This window comes from Nicotiana tomentosiformis, chromosome 3 (assembly GCF_000390325.3).
Source record: "Nicotiana tomentosiformis chromosome 3, ASM39032v3, whole genome shotgun sequence".
NCBI classification, from domain to species: domain Eukaryota; kingdom Viridiplantae; phylum Streptophyta; class Magnoliopsida; order Solanales; family Solanaceae; genus Nicotiana; species Nicotiana tomentosiformis.
Window position 1 is genome coordinate 96593838 of NC_090814.1, and position 15495 is coordinate 96609332.

General features: G+C 38.0%; 1 long non-coding RNA gene across 1 annotated transcript; it reads right to left on the bottom strand.

The window, feature by feature from the left end:
- Positions 1-2466: 2466 nt before the first annotated feature.
- Positions 2467-8622, bottom strand: LOC138908787 (uncharacterized). Its single transcript, XR_011415190.1, has 3 exons — positions 8366-8622; positions 5054-5225; positions 2467-2697 (listed from the first exon to the last, which is right to left on the bottom strand). It is a non-coding gene; the product is annotated as an uncharacterized lncRNA (long non-coding RNA).
- Between the last annotated feature and the right edge of the window lie 6873 nt (positions 8623-15495).

A 15495-nucleotide genomic window follows, 5' to 3' on the forward strand; every position in this document is an offset into this window, starting at 1 on the left:
CCTCTAGAAACTCACGAACAACCGGCACTGAATCTATGGAAGGAACCTTCGCACTAGAATCGCAGACATAAGCCAAATAAGCTAGACACCCCTTCTCGACCATATGTCGAGCCTTCACATAAGAGATAACCCTGCTGGCCGAATGGCCAAGATTCCCTCTCCACTCTAATCGAGGCAACCTCTGCAAGGCTAAGGCACCATCTTGGCGTGATAATCTAATATAGCATGATAAGGTGACAACCAATCCATACCAAGTATGACATCAAAATCAACCATGTCAAGAAGTAAAAGATCTACACGAGTCTCTAGACTCCCAATGGTGACCACACACGAATGATAAACACGATCTACAATAATAGCATTTCCCACTGGTGTGGACACATACACAGGAGCACTCAAAGAATCATGGGGCACAACCAAATAGGAAGCAAAATACGATGACACATAGGAGTAAGTAGATCCCGGATAAAATAGAACTTAAGCATCTCTACTACAAACTGAAACAGTGCATGTGATAACAACGTTAGATGACTCAGCCTCAGGCCTGGCTGGGAAAGCATAACACCGGGGCTGGGCCCCACCACCCTGAACTACGTCCCTGTGATGATCTCTATCTGGCTGGTCTCCACCTATAACGGCCTGACCTCTACCTCTAACTGTCTGGCCCCTACCTCTGGCTGCCTGACCCCTGCCTCTAGCTGGCTGAGTACGTGGTGCAGCGACCGGTGCCGGGACCATGGCACGAGAACTCTAATATTGTGAGCTTCCCGTTGCCCGAGGGCAAAATCTAGCAATGTGCCTCGGATCACCACAAGTATAACATAACCTCGGCTGCTGTGACTACTGACCCTGAAACTAACCCTATAAACCTGAATAACCACCCTGATAACTCTGGAGTGGAGGTGTACTAATAGGAGCTGGTGGTGCACTGTAGGCTAGCTGGTCAGAATATTGCATCTAAGGGCCATGACCACCTGAGGCACCGTGGGATGCCTGGAGCGCTGAATGAAACGACCTGGGAGGATGGCCTCTACCAAAAGTACTCATGCCTCTAGACGAGGCACCACTGAACTCACCGGAATGACGAGACCTCTTGTCAGACCCCTGACCTCCCTGAGTAAGAACCATTTCGACTCGTCTGGCGACATTAGCAGCCGCCGAAAAAGAAATCTCACTCCTAGTCTCCTTAGCCATCTTCTATCTGATAGGCTGAGCAAGTCCATCAATAAACCTCATCACCCTCTCTCTCTCTCTCTATGGGAAGCAGAAGAATGGCATGACGGGCCAAATCCACAAAACGGATCTCATACTGAGTAATAGTTATAATGCCCTGCTGGAGACGCTCCTCTCTAAATGTGATAGCCAGAAACTTCTCTATGAAGAGCTGAGAGAACTAGTCCCAAGTAAGAGCAGGCAACCCAGCTGGTCTGGTCAACAAGTAATCTCTCCACCATTTCTTGGCGGAACCAGTCATGTGAAATGTAGCAAAATCGACCCCATTGGTCTCCACTAAAGCCATGTTCCGTAGAACCTCGTTCACAACTGTCAAGATACTCCTGGGGTCCTCTAAAGGAGCACCACTAAAGTGAACAGGAAAAAGCTTGGTAAACTTGTCCAATCTCCATAAAGCCTCAGAAGACATAGCTGGCCCATCTCCGACTTGTGCCGCAATAACCGACTAAACTAATCCGATTGGCTAAGCTGCTGGAGCCTGATACTGGGGAGCTATCTGCTCTGGAGCGGTAGTGGTAGAAGTCTGGGCTCCTCCTCCAGCCTGAGAGACTGCTGGTGCCATGGGAAATGCGCCAGTCTGGGCCACACTCTCTATAAAACCCACCAAACGGACCAAAGCATCCTGAAGTACTGGGTAGCAATGAACCACTCCGGAACCTGAGCTGGTCCGGCAGGAACAGTCTGGGCTGGAACCTCCTCGCCAATATCTATCTGAGGCTCCACTGTTGGGGCCACTGCTCGGGCCCTAGGCTGATCCCTTCCCCTGCCTCGGCCTCTGGCACGACCTCGGCCTCGACCTCTGCCCTGCGTAGGAGCTGTCACTGGAGGCTCTGGCTGCTGCTCAACTGAGAAAGCGGTACGTGTTCTCGCCATCTGCAAGAGAATAATAGTAGAAGAGTTCAATCAGCATTGAGGAAGCAAAATCGCACAATAGAGAATAAAAGAAGTGAAACTTGTTCCTAACTTCATAGCCTCTGGAAGATAAGCACATACGTCTCCGTACCGATCCTCCAGACTCTACTAAGCTTGCTCGCGAATCGTGAGACCTAGGCAACCTAGTGCTCTGATACCAACTGTTACGACCCCAAATTTCCCACCGACGGGACCGTGATGACGCCTAACATTTAGCTTGCTAGGCAAGCCAACGTTAGATAATCATTAACCAATTCCTTATTTCCATTCAGTAATCAACAATAATTAACTAAGATGAAATATAATAAGTGCGGAATATCATAAATCTGTATTAACTACTACTACCCGGATCTGGAGTCACAATTGACGAGCATTCTAGAATTTGCTACAAGTAATAGTCAGAAAAAAATACAACTGTCTGAATGAAAGAAACAGTAGAACAAAAAAGATAGACGGGGGCTTCAAGGTCTGTGAACGCCGACAGATCTACCTTGAGTCTCCGGACAGCGGACCAATAGCAAAATCTCGATCAACCCGAGCCGGTATCAAAATCTGCACAGAAAGTGCAGAGTGCAGTATCAGTCCAACCGACCCCATGTACTAGTAAGTGTCGAGCCTAACCTCGACGAAGTAGTGACGAGGCTAAGGCAAGGCACCTACAAATCAACCTGTACAATTTAACAGTGTATACGCAAATAATAGGAATGGAGAACTAAACAGGAAAAGTCGGGAGGGGAACATACTAAGGGGAATACAAGATAAAGAACTACAACAGAATGATCACCGGAGCAGTCAATATACCATGAATCAACAGGAATAGTGGGTACAGTAAGAAAACAAATGCACGGCATCACCCTTCGTGCTTTTACTCTCAATCTCACCAAAAAATCAATAGAAACGGCATGGCATCACCATTCGTGCATTAACTCTCACAATATGGCACGACATCACCCTTCGTGCATTAACACTCACAATATGGCACGGCATCACCCTTCGTGCATTAACACTCTCCCTTACCATAATGCAATGTATAAATATCAACAGAGAGATAGAATAGCAAGTACAAACCTTACCTCAACATTTGGTTCCATAAAATTAATCTCAACTTTGAAATAAAAACTCGATTATCACCAAAAAAATCCATAAACATGATAAGAACGATAAATTGAACAACACTAGTATAACATATCACAATTAGACATAGGATTGAGACAATATAAGAAAAACTGAGAAACATGGATAACAGGTAAATTGGCGGCGCATAAGTACTTGTCACCTAACATATACGCCGCTCACACGAATTTTACTTAGCAAGTAATCTAAGGTTCCTAATTCCCTCAAGTCAGGGTTAGACAAAACACTTACCTTGCTCCGAAGGTCACTTAATTCTCAATCACAACTTTTCCTTTGGAATTCACCTCCAAACCACTCGTATCTATTCAAAAATGACTCAATAATATCAAATATTGCTAAAGGAATCAATTACATTGCATAAATTTAGATTTCCAAAATTTTCCTCCAAAAAGTCAAAAATCGATCCCGGGCCCGCTCGGTCAAAACCCGAGGTTCGGACCAAATTCCATTTACCCATTCACCCCCGAACCCGAATATATAATTGGTTTTGGAATCCGACCTCAAATTGAGGTCTAAATCCCCAAATTCCTAGTTTCTACCCCAAAACCCCTAATTCTACCTTGAAGACCTTAAATATTTGGTTGAAATCTTATAAAATGTAGTGAAAGATTGAAAGAAACCAGTTTAGAATCACTTACCTATGATTTGGGGAAGAGATGGTCTTTGAAAAATCGCCTCTTGTGTTTTAGGTCTTGAAAATTTGGGAAATGAATAAAAATTCTCGTCCAAAAGTCATTTTGTTCAGCTGCAGACGACGCATTTGCGACCTGAGCTTCGCAAATGCGAAACTCGCAATTGCGAAGGGGCTATCGCAATTGCGAAGCCTTCACAATCCTGCTGCCCTTCGCAAATGCGAAGAAAGTGATGCAATTGCGATCACTGACCTCACAAATGCGGACAAAAGATCGCATTTGCGATCCATACCCCTCCCAGACTCCCTTCGCAAATGAGAAGAAAGTTCGCAATTGCGAACACAGGCTGGCCCAGCTTCTCATCGCATTTGTGATGAGAAGTTCGCAAATGCGACCTCAACAGTGATCGCAAATGCCAACCCTGACCTCGCATTTGCGAGGTCTGAGGCCTGCAACACAGTTGAAGCACACCAACTATTTTTTCTAAGTCCAAATCATTCCGTAGCCTATCCAAAACTCACTCGAGCCCTTGGGGCTCCAAACCAAACATGCACACAAGTCTAAAAACATCATACAAACTTGCTCGCGCTATCAAATTACCAAAATAACACTTAGAACTACGGATTTAATACCAAATATTCTCAAGAACACTTTAAAATTTTTATTTTCTCAATCGGACGTCCGAATCACGTCAAATCAACTCTGTTTCTTACCAAATTTCCCAGACAAGTCTTAAATATCATAATGAACCTATACTGGGCTCCGAAACTAAAATACGAACCCGATACTAACAATGCCAAATATCAATAAATTCTTAAAAATAAATAATTTCCAAACTTTTAATTTTCATCAAAAATTCATAACTCAAGCTAGGGACCTCCAAATTCAATTACGGGCATACGCACAGGTCCCATAATTCGATACGAACCTACCGGGATTATCAAAATAAGGATCCCGGCCCGTTTACCAAAAATGTTGACCGAAGTTAACTAAAATTAAGGCAAAATTTTTTATTTTTATTAGTTTTCAACATAAAAGCTTTCCGAAAATCTGTCCGAACTGCGCACGCAAATCAAGAAGGGTAAAAAATGAGATTTTTAAGGCTTAAGACCGTAGATTCGAGTTCTAAAATATAAGATGACCTTTTGGGTCATCACATTAATGGCATCAGCATTTGCATCTCCAAGTGCTGCGTCTTTAAAATGCATGCTAGGCAACTTTACTCTCTTCACATTATGTTCCTGTTGAACAAGCATGCTACCAGTTTCAAGGGGTTTCTCAGTAGTCATTTTTGGTTGCTCAAAAGTGGGTGGTCTGTATCAAAAGAAAAAAATTACACATTAGTTATCATCAACACCATTCTACATCACTAATGTAATTCGGTTAAGGGGGAATACTGAAAAAGAAGTTATAACATTAAGCCAATTTTGTCAGCCAACAAGATATCCCCCTTAAATATTAGGCACAGATTGAAAAATGAGAATAACTCTAGCCTAAGTAAATGAAGAATTAAATAGTATGTTCAATTGGGTTATCAACTTATTAAATAGAGCTTCAGTATCAAACATCAATTATCACCAATTTATACATTTCTACTAATTAGCTCCAATTTTAAGGTGTATCTGCAATTGCTTTGATTTTTTGAAACTAAAAGAAGTATATCTAGATGCCTGACAATAAGGCTCTTCTTTAGCTCTCAATCCAATCCAAGCCAATCAAATATCATAAGTAGAACTAATCTGCTCCTGTTTACAATTTGACACTTAAATATCCAGAAGGAATAAGAGCTTCTTTTGCCAAGTCTAAACCCTTTCTCCTCTCCTCAAATTTAATATCGCTTTAGATTGTTCTGGAAAAAAATGCTGATGCACAAATCAAGTAAGCAGATTACTTGCCTTGAAAGCATGAAAACTTTGATTAAATAATCTAGCAATTCATAGCATGAGCTTTGAAACTCTAAGAAATTCTCGTGTTTTTTTTCCAATACACTCATATGCAGAGTTGTGAAAAGCGGTCGCTTCCTAGCTTAAAGCGAGAAGCGAAGCAAGGCGACCCATTCACCGCTTCTGCTATCAGAAGCGTAGCGGGTATGAAAAAGCGGTCGCTTCCCACTAAAAAGCGAGAAGCGACGATGTAAAGCGAGGCGACTGAACCGAGCGCTTCTTTGTTTTAAAGGGCTGCCTAATTAAAATAGCAGTTCTTTTATTAAAACATATCGACCAGCACTCCAGCAGCAACAGAGAAAGAAAGAGGCGACTAGGGTTCCAAGTTTTCTACACTTTTCAACTTCAAAATCATCTCTTCCTCCTCCTCATCCTTTCACTGTTTCAACGTCTAAATAACAATGAAATGATGGCGAAGAAATTATTTTTTCCCTTCAATTCTTCTTTCTCATTCTTTTCCTCTTCTTCTTCTTCTTCTTTTTCATTTTTATCTTTTTCATTTTTATTGCACTGTTTTTTCGTTTGAAATGTTTCCCTTTTTACTGGAATGGTATACTTCCCTTCCTCTTATTTTTATATCCTTTATTCTTAGTTCTTATTGCCCTTCCCTTTAGTATTTATTTTAATATTTTTTTAAAAAAATTCCGCTTCACTTCAAAAAAGCGAGCGCTTCGCTTTTCGCTTCTCGCTTTAAGCGAAAAAAGGGTTGTCACTTTTTCTCACTTCACGCTCTTCACAATACCGCTCACATGAACAAAAACACTAAAAAAAGTGCATCTTCCACACTTGTTGACGTTGAAATAAAAAATATTGGCTCCTATACTAATTAAAGGGCATGCGAGTATTTCCATTTTAAAGGACTAATGACATACGAACATACCAAACCAAGAAAATATATTATAACTGCATCACAATTTTCTTCACGTAAGTAAGGAAACAAGTGTTCAATGTAGCCATAATTTACCTAGTAAAAAAATAACAAGATTTATCAAGAAAACTATTATACAACATGGTACAGTTCGCTAAAGTCTTTTAAACAATCAGTTACAAATTGAGTGCTTATGCCGCAGTCAGTACTCAACAAAAGGTTTTTGGCAGCATTAAATGCGCACTTCCATAATTCCTTTCATTTTTAGCTCTTAATTTTCAATTCAAAAATGGATTTAACTCGTATACATTGGCACTGTAAAGTTTGATTCTTATCCACCAAAAAAATAGAATATATTGCCAAATATTATGTCCAACTCTTTAGAGTAACTGAAAGACACAAGCAGTATTTTGGTCAGGCAAGTTAATTGAGTATAAGAGTTTTCACAGTTTTTCCCAATTTAAACAATTTCTACTCGGCAGCTATTCCGAAAATCAGAAAAATAAGAAAGCAACTATTCACATGGCTTTGTCGTTTACTTTATCATGATTTCTAAGCTATGGAAGCTATACTAGATTCTCTTTCAAAAAAACAAAATACCTTATAGTTGCACTTCTATGATATTTATTTTATTTCTTTAATGCTCTTTCCGTTTCAGGTATAATCATCATATATTCCTAATACTAATTGCTCTTTTAATTCCAATTTTGGAAGTGAAACTTTTATTTGGTAGCTTTTTTGCTAGTTCGACTTTAGCAAATTTCTCCAAATAGGCATCAATAAAGTTATGGTATGTAAAGTCAATTGGATTTCACTAAAAAAGATATTCGATATACTTTTATGTGTTACTTGAAAAACCTTCTTATGATAGTACATGTTATGTTCTTTGTGTTTTGCCAACAAAATCTAGTGCAAAGATGACTTTGACCAAATCTAGCTTAACTTTAGAAATTCAAGTGTGGGTAACATATCGGCCGGAAGTATTCTAGAAAGTATAGTGGCGACCGAGGAATCTTGAATTAATTCTCTTCCTTACCATAACAGTACTAATGCTCTGGAAGCCATAAACAAGTAAAGAAACAGAAGCAACCCGTACTTGAGGTTGTCAAAGAGCTCCCTTATCAAAAAGGAAAAAGGTAGAGCTAAAATCTGCTAAAAATCATCAAAAAATAGAGATATCAAAGCTCTAGAAGGTATGAGTTAATATTTCTTGAGACACCATATTAAAAAAAAGTTTAGATCAATTACAGTTTCTTTCGGGCAATTTCAAAAACACTTCTAATGCAAACCCAAAGGCAGTTTGTATAATAACAAACCCAAATTTGTTTTTACTGCACTTGGACATAGGTCGAACAGATGAAAATTAAGAGTAAGCCCGAGAAAGAGCGGGTTGAAGATGCAGAATGGTGAGTGTAGCAACACATCACCAATTAGCTTAAAATTTCATACAAAAGTAGTCTAAGCCCAGAAAAGAGAAGGTTGAAGATGCAGAACAGTGAGCGTAACAACACATCACCAATTAGCTTAAAATTTCATACAAAAGTAGTCTAAATCTTCTATCCAAGTTCAAAACATGAGAAACAAACATTGTTCAGATTAAAAACCCACAGAATCTTAAATGTAAACAACCGTAGTAATCATACCTTTAATGTATATAAGACAAATAGCAAGAACATGGAAGGGCTAGCCCAGGTATGTGTAAACGGCAAACTGAAAGACGGAGCATAGAAGAGGAGGAACTTGAGAAATCATCAGAGATTTGCAGGAACAAAACAAAAGAAGCTGACTATAATTTCACATAAGAAGTCCATGAGCAATCCAAAATTTTGGTAGGTAACAGACGTGTCAAACCTAGAAGAAAGCGGGGCAGCACACGTCAAACTATAACGTTGGGTATTTTTATTAAATTACAATTAAACCTTTCTAACCCGTTTTCTAACCGGATGCAGCTCATCATTCACGCTTATTAATAGTAGTAATTGCATAGGTTCTTTACTTTTAAATTTAGGTCAATGTTGTTCAAGGGACCTTCGATAGAGTCCCTAAGGGTTGAACTATTTGGGATCCATCTAGCATTCCAAATATTTAGGTGGAATCAGTGTGAACTGACCATAGAATCCCCATATTGCAGTAGTACCATCCCTTTTGTATACTACGCCATATGAAGGAAGAGCAGGCTTTGTTGGTTCCACAAGCATAGTTGTTAATGAGCAATTGAGACCATAAAGCATGTGGAAAGTTAAGGAGTCTCCAGCATAGGCTAGTTAGCAAGGCCAAGTTCCTTCTTCATACCCAAGCCGCCGGAGGCTTTATTAGTGGTAATAGTAGACCAATTCAGGAGGTGAAGCTTCTTCTTTTGGTCAGTGGTACCCCAAATAAAATTTCTTTGAAGTTTGTCAATTTCCTTCAAAAATTTACTAGGTAATAGGGTAAATTGCATGGCATGATTTGGAATAGTAGCAAGAGTTAAGATAGTAAGAGTAGCTCTGCCTGCTATATTCATATATTGAGTTTTTCAATTGGATAACCTGGAACGCATATTATCCAAAATAAAGTAGAAGTCATTAGCCTTAGGGGAGGCTTGAAAGATTGGGAATCCTAAGTATTTTCCAAAATTGTCACTAACCTTGATACCAAAGTACCTGGAGATCTCCTTCATTGTATCCTTATGACAATTTTTGGAAAATAATATCTTAGGCTTGTCATAGTTAATCGTGTGACCTGAAAGCTCACAAAAAAAGGTTAAGACTCTTGAGAATAGTTTCACTAGATTTGTTGTTAACCTTGGCCATGAGAGTAAGATCATCTGTGAAAAATAGATGAGAGAAGGAGTGGCCTCTACGATTAACTTTTATAGGGTCCCAATTATTAATGTCTACCTGATGGCTAATATATCTAGACAACATTTTCATGCATGGGATAAATATGTAAGGTGACATAGGATCACCTTGCCTTATCCCACGAGTAGAGGCGAAATAATTTATTTTAGCACCATTCACAAGGATAGCGATGTTACTAGTCGAAATACAAGACATAATTAACCTAGTAATATTAGCAGGAAACTTAAAAAATAGGAGGGTTCTGTAAATGAAGGACCACTTTAATCTATCAAAAGCTTTTTCCAGATCTATCTTTAGGATCATGTTGGTTGTCATACTCCTATATTTTCTAAATCTGGACATGATCTCCTGAATAATTATAGCATTATCACTAGCCCTTCTATTCTTAATGAAGCTAGCCTGGAAAGGGCTAATTATTTTATCAAGATTAGGCTTAATTCTATTGGTAATGATTTTTGTAATAATTTTATAGACAATATTGCATAAACTAATAGGGCGAAAATTCTTCAAATTGTTGGCGTTGGGGATCTTAGGGATCAAACAAAGATATGTGTTGTTTAAAGCGGAAGGAATAGCTTGGATATTAAAAACTTGGTGACATAGAGTCGTAACTGATGGGCCAACTATATTCCAATATTTTTGCAAGAAAAAGGGGTTTAGCCCATCTGGACCGGGCGTATTAAAGGGTTTAAAAAAAAAAGAGATGTAGTAATTTCATTATTAGTAAGAAGGTTATCCAAGGCAGAGAGGTCTAGATTGTCAAAACTTTTAGGACTCGTGAGAATATGGTTCCAGTTAGTACAACTATGGGAAGTGGTAAACATCTTCTCAAAGTAATTCAATATATGATCCATGATAGCCTTGTGATCATCTATCCATTCACCATTGTCACTCTTAAAGTAAGTAATAGTATTTCTCCTTTTCCTGTTAGTGGCTGTTATTTGAAAGAACTTTGTATTTGCATCCCCATCATTTAACCAAGAAACTCTAGCCCTCAACTTCCAGTAATCTTCTTCTAGCTTGAGAATATTATTATATTCCAACTTGAGGGAGTCTTCTAATTTCTGAAGAAACATACTAGTATGATAGTTGCTAGAATTCTGGATACCATTTAATCGAGCTAGCAGTCTTCTTTTCCTTCAGAAAAGGTCCCCAAAAGAATTGTTCTTCCAATATATCACTCTCTCCTCAAAGGTATTAATAGCAGAATCCAAGTCCTTATCTTTCCAATTAGAAGTGACTACATTAATGAAATCCGAGTGAGTACACCAAATAGTTTCAAGCCTAAATAGTTTCGAGATGGCACTACTAGAGGAATTGAGATTGATTAATTAGGAGTTACGGTCTGAATAAGTCCTAGGTAGATGGGTAACAGATGCATGAGGAAAAAGCGAAAGCCACTCTTCATTGGCCAAAACCCTATACAGTCTTTCCATAATTAAATCTTTCTTCCTTTTCCTATGATTAGACCAGGTGAACTTGCATCCCTTAAATCCTAAATCAATAAGATTATAATTGTTAATATATTCCCAAACTTTTGAGGTTCTGCCTAGGCTAATAGGTCTTCATCTTAGTTTTTCACTTGACGTAATTATGACATCATTAAAATCTCCTCCTACGAGCCATGGGCCAATATAGGAATTATGAATGTCTTCGAGATTTTTTCACAAGTTATCTCTGACTAATTTTTCTGTACTAGCATATACGACATTGAATAGCCAAGTTTTACGATAAGGGAGAACCTCTATCATAAGGTGGATCTCTTGTTCTCTTCTCAAGAGGTCCTGTACAGTTACAATATTGTGGTTTCACAGGATAGCCATACCACCAGACTGACCTTTTGCGGGAACCTCAATTATCTTAGCAAAATAAAAGTCATTAATAAGAGAGGCGTGAGTCTTCATCTTGGTTTCTAGGAGAGCTACCAAGCATGGCTTGTGAGTGCCAACTAACTCTCTAAAACTCCTCCTAAAGCTTTCATTATTCGATCCACGAACATTCCAAATAACAAAATTAGATTGTCGATTCATCATCACAAGATGGAGTTGATTGTTGTTGTTCTCCCCCACCAAAGGCGAAGACATGCTTTCCCTTATCGGGAGAACTAGGGTCACTGCATGTTTTACTGTCGTTGAGTCTTGTAATGGTCTTATGTCCATGGCGCACCTGCACAGAGCAGGACAACTGAAGATGTGCTTCTTCTTTTGCCTCTCCTTTAAGAACTTGTTCGTGGCTTCGTTTAGGCTTGAGAATTTTTCCCTCGATTCCCTGCCTGGTGGAAGAAATCCTTCCTTCCCCACTATTATTTTTTCTCCTCCTAGTTCTTGAGCATTGTGAGGAGGATTGGTCTCCATTGGAAGAGGTGTGAGTGGATGAAGATTGTCCATAGCTTGGATTCTCAGAACTTGGATTAGTCTGCATCTCTTTTTCAAGGAAAATGGTGTTTTTGGCATTATTCTCAATATTTGAATTTTTAGTGGGAAGTTCAAGTGGGGAAGTAAGAGTATCCGGAGAAAGGATAGGCAAATCAATTATAATAGAGTCTAGTTGCATAGTATGCATGTTATCTTTGGTATGATCTTGCAAGGATGTGCCTTGTGAATTTTATTCTTTACCTCTAGCCATTTGGCTACTTAAATGTATTTCGGTGGCCAAGTATTCTGACTTATGGTCACAAGAGCTTTCAGGGATTTTCTTATTGAAAGTAATAGTAGGATTGGCTAGTTCCATGGATTCGGTAGAGGACAGATACTAGCATCAGGCATTTGCTTATCGAATATATTTTCAGAGGACAAGTGTGAGGAGCTTTTAGATTGATTAGAAGTAGTAATGTTATTAGAATTATTTAAATTAGTAATAACATTGGTAATATAAGTCTCGTTGTTAGTAATGAGGGGGATAGAGAATTCTTATTTTTGAGGTTTTTTATTATTAGCAGGGGTTTTAAGACTAGTAATAGGTTGACTAGTAATTGTGATGGCACTCTTAGAGATATCCATGTTGGGCTCTAGGGAGTCCACCTCAAGGTTGTCCATGCATTGGTCATGATGATCATGAGTAGTGGTTTTCTTATTAGTGGTATTTTCATAAACCATGGGCTGATTTTCTAATAATAAAAAATTATTTTTCCCATTGAGAGGCTCGACTGCAGAAGGAATAACAGTTTTAGAAACTAAGTAGGTGTTTGGACATAAGAATTGTAAAATTCGAAAAAATGTTAGAATTTTTTTTTTAATTTAGAGTCGTGTTTTGACATAAATTTTAGTTTGGGTTGTTTTTGAAGTTTTATGAGTGATTTGAGTGAAAATTTTGAAAAACAGTTTTTTGCAGTTTTTCAAATTTTCGAAAATTTCTAAAAGGCATCTTTAAGTGAAAATTAAAAATTTTATGAACAAACGCTAATTTCGAAAAAAAGTAAAAAATTTTTGAAAAAATCTTCCATCAAATTTTATGTCCAAACGGGCCCTAAATGAGATTTTCTTTTGTCTGTGTCCAGCACCAATGGTGAATCTCTGCTTTTATATTTTAGTTTTTGGGTATTGGGATACTTACATGTTGATGCCTCAAAAATCTTGACATTAATACCTGTGACAGGTGATTCACCGATTGGCTCAGCCTTTGCTTTATGAGAAACTTTCTTTCTTCTTGAGAATACCATCGTTTGCCATTCTCCACCATTTGTATCGGTAGCTATTTGTTGAGAATTGGCATATAACATAGTTTCTTGTGGAGCATACAAGACAACATAGGGACACGGTAGGGATGAATGGCCTAATCTTCCACATCTTTTGCATAAAAAATTGTCCCCTTCGTATAAGATGTGTTGCTTGTGCGAACCAATAAAAATGTATGGCTTAACTGGATAATCAAGAGGAGTTTCGACACATAATCTAGCATATCGTCCCCTCAAAGTGGCTGATCCTTCCAACTTTATTTCCAATTTTTTGTAAGATAATTCCATCATAAAATTCAGTTGGAAGTTGACGCAAACGAATCCAAACTGCAGTGAGCGATTGTTTTGCTTCTGAAGCCACAAAATTTGGTAAAAATTGCATGGGGCGCACTATTTGGTCGCTCCTTTTTAACTTATACCCATTTTGTTTTTTCGTTTGCATCCGTACCCACTTTTTTGTTAAAAATATTTTAAAAAGATAATTTTACCCTTCTTTAATAAAAGACTATTGACAAAATTGTAGACTGCAGGACAAAACTTAAGCATGTTTTGGTATGAAGTTTTAACAAATGAACTAAATAACTTCACCATGCATTAGAAAACAATCATTAGAAAATTACATACCGCAAGACAAAAACTTAAGCATGTTTAGTCTGAAATTTTAGCAAATGAACTAAAAAACTTCAGCTTATTTAGACTGAAGTTTCGGATAAAACTCATAACAAAACTGTAGACTGCAGGACAAAATTTCAGCATGTTTTGGTATGAAATTTTAGCAAATGAACTGAATAACTTCAGCATGCATTAGCAAAATCTCATTAGAAAATTACATACTGCAAGACAAAAACTTAAGCATGTTTAGTCTAAAATTTTAGCAAATGAACTAAAAAACTTAAGCATATATAGTCTGAAGTTTTAGTAAATGAACTAAAAAACTTAAGTATATTTAGTCTGAAATTTTAGCAAATGAATTAAATAACTTAAGCATGTTTAGTCTGAAGTTTTAGCAAATGAATTAAATAACTCCAGCATGCATTCGCAAAAACTCATTAGAAAATTACATAATGCAAGACAAAACCTTACGTATATTTAGTGATAGTAGGCTATATTTATACAATTTAGAAACTACTTACACTCTAATTTAGCCGCACTTTATTGATATTTGAATGCTAAAAGATAATAAAATGCTCTAATTAGGAATTTGATGCTTTGCAGGAGCTACTCCGAGCTAACGAGTATTTTGGAGTCATGGAGTGTGAAAGGCCAATCGAAGGTTAGCCCGGTCGAAAAGGAGCGAGAAAAGCAAGCGAGACGACCCCTCCAGGTGCGCGACCGCGAATTGATCCACGAACTCAAGGTAGTGAGGCAGTGGAAATCCGCGGTCGAATCCGCGGCTGCGGACGGGCGGACGAAAGCCAAACACGCAGGGTTTTCCTAAGCGACTAACCTAAACCTATATGAAACCTAAACTCGCCCAGAAGTGAATGATAGCTGTTTTTAGAAGATTTTAGAGGCAAAAACGAGGGAGAGAAGACGGATAATTTTCTAAGAGTTTTCATTTTCTTCTTCATACTTATATTTGTTGATTATGAATTATTTTAGTAATTTATTTTCCATTAGTATGAGTAGCTAAATCTATTATCTAGGGTTGATGGAACCAATTGTTGGAAGAAGTCTTGACTTTATTTTGTTATAATTGAGCTGTGCTTGTTCTATGATTGTTCAACTACGTATTGTATTGTGGTTAATTGGAAGGGCCCTCGATTAATCGTGCTAGTTACCTTGTGTTGCTTGAGAAAGAACACTTGGTTAGATTGTTGTTGAACAACACCACTTTTGGGTAAGTTAAGAGATTAATTACTTGAATTTAAAAGTGAGGTTAGAAATAGCGAAGCTTTGGTGGGATAATTCTGAGTTGCATAAATTGTTAACTAGAGTAGTTCGAGAGAATGCTTCTAGTAAATTATCGTAATTGATCGAGAGGTAATTACGGTATCCGGGAACTCATAATCCTCATAGAGTATTACGGCGAGATTATAGCTAAAGAGTTGAGAATTAATCCGGCAATTGGGGAAATCAATAGCCCTAGATCCTTTTACCCTTGAATTCAATTTTAGTCTTGATTATTGCTAATTTTATTGTTATTTTTCCTTAGCTAAATAAATTCCACTGATTATTCATAAAACTCTTGCATCCGGAAGTTGTCTGAGTTTATCATTAGCATTATTTAAAGTTGTAGTAAATAGATTAGTTCCTTGTG